Below are 4,312 nucleotides of genomic sequence, written 5' to 3'. Positions count from 1 at the left end.
AAAAGGGTGTGGTAGATTCGAGGTAAAAGAACATGTGATAGTATTCCAAAAAAAAAAAAAAAGAACATGTGATAGTCCGAGACACAACTGACCTAAAACCGCAGGAAGCAAATGGAAATGACGAAGGAATTATTGACGGTAACGGAGATCGAAGGGAGAGGACGGGCGTTAGTGGCCGCTGAGCCACTCAGGGGTGGCGAAATCGTTCTCAGAGACTCTCCCATCCTCCTCTACTCTGCTCTTCATCTCATCACTCCTTCTCCCCACCCTTACTGCCACCGCTGCTTCAAAACCCTACAAAAACCCCAACCCCAAGCTCAGCCTCAACTATGTCCATGGTGTTCCCACCACGTCTTCTGCGGCCCCAATTGCCTCTCTGCCGCTCTCTCCTCCTCCCACTCTCCTTGGGCCTGCCAAGCCCTGGGCCGTCTCCGAGACCCTTCTTCGCCTCTCTCCGCCCAGCCGCTCGATCGCCAGGTCCAGGCCAGTTTCTTGGTCGCCGCCTACAATCTCGCGGTCGTTTCCCCTTCCAATTTCCAGATTCTATTGTCTCTCCAGGGCCAGCCGCACGACTCCGCCGTTGCCGACACCACCGCAGCTGCCCAGTTTCTTCACTCTCTCATCTCGACACTCTGTGCTCCTCCTCCATTTCTCCTAGAGAAGCAGATGTTTTCGGTAGAGCTCGCGGCGGCTCTACTGGCCAAGGATAAGCTCAACGCCTTTGGATTGATGGAACCCTTCACGGAATTGTCGCAGAGGTCGAGCAGGGCCTACGCCATTTATCCCAAAGCTTCATTCTTCAACCACGACTGCCTCCCCAATGCCTGCCGGTTTGATTATATCGACACAGACAGCGAACACAACACGGACATGGTGATCAGGATGATACATGATGTTCCGGCAGGGAGGGAGATCTGCCTGAGCTATTTCCCGGTGAATCAGAGTCATTCGAACCGGCAGAGGACTCTGGCGGAGGACTATGGTTTTGCTTGTCAATGTGATCGCTGCAAGGTGGAAGCTAGTTGGTCTGACAATGAGGAGGGTGAGGAAGAAGCAGTGGGTATGGATGAGGACCAAGACCAGGAAATGGAGGCATCCTCGGAATCAGAACCCGAATCCGGGATTGACATTGAAGAAGCCGAAGCCGAAGCCCAAGGGGAAGCCGATTTCCCACACGCCTATTTCTTTGTCAGGTTCATGTGCAACAGAACCAATTGCTGGGGCACCCTGGCCCCATTGCCCCCTAAAGATGACGGAAGTCCTTCGAATGTCATGGAGTGCAATGTCTGTGGCAGCCTTAAGAAAGACGAGCATAGCTAACTGCTTCCCGTGCTTGCTGGCCTTGTGTGAGTTCCACTGTCTTCTTTCTACGTTGAATTCACTTCTTGTTTTAGTTACTTAATGAGTTAATGTTGACTTCAGCTAGAAACTGAATCATTTGTAGTTTTGAATCTCGACCCTAAATATGCATTTGCACGTTTTGATCGAGCCTCTCACCAGTTGAATTGTTATGTGATGATTGCTTGTGAACTTCTTTATTAACGAAATAGTTTAATAGGTTGTGATTAGGACTCTTATAATCAAAGTAAGGTGATGACACTTATCGAGATGAAATAGATGCGTTTTCAAGAAAGCATGTTTCAATTCGACGTCCTTCTGTTACATCCTTGCTAGGCAAGTCGAATCTGTATTACCTAATTAGTCTAAATAATGTGTCATCAGTCAGAATACTTAGCAAACTGTACGTAGTTCGTTGTTGCTTTACTTTCAGGATTGTGAAGGGAAAGACAAAAATAAGACCATAAAAAACGAAAACAATGCAACACATCTAATTGCCGCTTGGTAAAGCTTCCTAATGATAAATAAAGCAATTGTAGTTGACAAATAGAAGGCGTAAACGTCCTGTATCTTGATTCATGCACGTAAGTACCTACAAATATATACTGGAATAAGTTTGAGTGAAGAGTACGTACTTGAAATGAGTAGCAAAAGCCTATACTTTTAATGGGGAAATGAATATGAACATGCATATCAGTCAAGGGTTATCTAAACTTTTTGTATTAAGCTAATACAAAACTAATGGATCAGATAGGGATAAATGGCAAGATTCTGGTTCCAAGCCACGATTCTGTAGATAATTAAAGTACATTATCCGTATAGTTAGGTATACGTAGAAAATACTCATTGAATGTTCTGATCACAGGCTTAAAGAGATGAAATTTGGTACGTCATGTCTTCTCAATTAAAGAAAGCAAAAGCATACACTGGTTATGCCTCTTTCCAATGGGTAAGCTGGCATTTTCTGGTTCTTGTTTTTAGAAGTATCATGACCTAATAATTTCTGTGGGTGGATTGCTGGGGCGTGTGCCGTGGTCCTTTAATATGCAGAAGCATTTTTTCTTTTCCTATGTAAGTTAGAGCCATCAGGTGCTTAATGGGAATTCTTTACTTTGATACTTAGTTGGGTTAGGAGAGCTTAATTTCATGTTACATTTGATGACGAAGGAGGGATTAGGCAGCTGACTTTTCGTCGAAGCAGCGTAGGGTTTTCTCAAAAGGATCAGTAGTTTTCATGTTGATTAAGTGTGTAAGGCTATAAGCATATGCTAGCTGTTTGGATTGTATTACCATGTGGCATGCGTTACCCTTTAAATGGGGGCTCCTTTCCTTCTTTGGTTCGAAACTATGCCTGGTCTATCATCCAAAAGTGTAGTAATGTGTACCCTTCATGTTTCTGCATAGAAAATATTGCACGTAGGGCGATCCAACATAATTTTCTGTTTCAAGTCAGCATCTGCACTCCTGCACAGGCGTGCAAATGCCCTCTCTTTCCCTCCCCCGAGAGCTATGCTTGAAGCAATCTTCCCAAAAGAAATACCAACCATTGTCTTATTTCTTTCAATAGAGCCTACTCTCAGTAGAAGTTAGTAGAAGTTAGCAGAAGGGAGGGTGGGCAAAGCACTAGCAATTATGTGAAGGTAATGACACCCAATTGATTGCAACAGGGTCGTATATTGTTTGGTTTCGGTAACTGAATAGCTCCCCCTTAACTGCTTCTCTACCTTCTTATCGAATCTAATACGTTGACGCTTTCCTAATCACATGATATGATGGTGGTGGTGGTGACCTTGTGAATCACCCCACTAGTTTTTTCGGACCACCATATGCTTGTAGTTGCATGCCCAACCAACCACCATATTCTCGGCATGTATTTTTTATGACCGCCTTGTACAACTCCACCACTCATGTTTGGAATGGTTCCAACTTTTTTAGGCACCGAAGGTAAACCTTTATTTTGTGTTTGTCACTCGGTGCGTAATGCCCGTGCTAAAGTTATTAGGTGATTGTGTTTTTAGGTCTACGACGTCATGGACGGCATCGTCCCTGGCACTGGCATGTAATCGTGTTTTACCTAATTTCTGTTACTTTGCTTAACGATGTGTTTGGACGAGGTACTTCTGGCTATTAAAAAATTGAGGTTAAATTTAAAAAAAAATAAAAATAGTACAAACATTAGATGACGGAAATGAAATGTACCAAATGAGCATTACACCGTCACTTTCAAATGAATAATTTCAAGTAGTCATTTGCAAACTACTCTAATTTGCCCAACGGCTCGTTTGGCAAATGATTTTAAATTATTGAAAATACTTTTTGAGAAAATATTTTTAGGTTTCAAAAGTACTTAAGATGCTTCTTACTAAAGCACTTCAAGTGTTATTTCATAATTAATTTGCATTTTTAATAAGGTTTGGTTCCAAAAATATTTTATTTAAAAGCACTTTCAATCGTTTAAAAACACTTACAAACGGATCCTAAATTCCTTCTTACTCATTTTTAAAAAGGTGACAAGTTGATTGTTCGTCACGACAGTCCATCATTCTAGGGAAAAGACTCACATAAGCAATGCATCTCTTTAGCCACCATCGTGTGATTCACTAGCGTTAGAAATCGAACTCGTGTAGAATGCAGACTTGAAATCTGTTTGGATCGAAATTTACTATAATATATGGATTATGATTCTCTCCCTTCCTATTTTCATCTTTTCTATCCCCTCATCTCACCTTCTCTACTTTGTCTTTCTCTTTCTATAAAAAAAAATTAATATAAGATCTTGACGTGAATTCACCGTGACCGTTAAAAAAAACAAGAGGAAGGAAGGGAAAAAAATAAAAGAAGAAAGAAAATCCTACTCCATAATATATGAGCATAATTTCTTTTTGTCACTACAAAAAAGGGTGTCTACAAAATCAAACAAAAATAGGTATACGGTGCCTACCATGTCGTGTGATTCACTTGTGCTTTTGCTGAT

General features: G+C 41.9%; 1 pseudogene; it reads left to right on the top strand.

Annotated features, from left to right (window-relative positions):
- On the top strand, positions 1 to 2,683 carry LOC126597430 (histone-lysine N-methyltransferase ASHR2-like; annotated as a pseudogene).
- Positions 2,684 to 4,312: the final 1,629 nt, after the last annotated feature.

The sequence above is a fragment of the Malus sylvestris genome, chromosome 13 (assembly GCF_916048215.2).
Source record: "Malus sylvestris chromosome 13, drMalSylv7.2, whole genome shotgun sequence".
NCBI lineage: Eukaryota > Viridiplantae > Streptophyta > Magnoliopsida > Rosales > Rosaceae > Malus > Malus sylvestris.
This window is presented reverse-complemented; position numbering and strand designations above follow the sequence as displayed.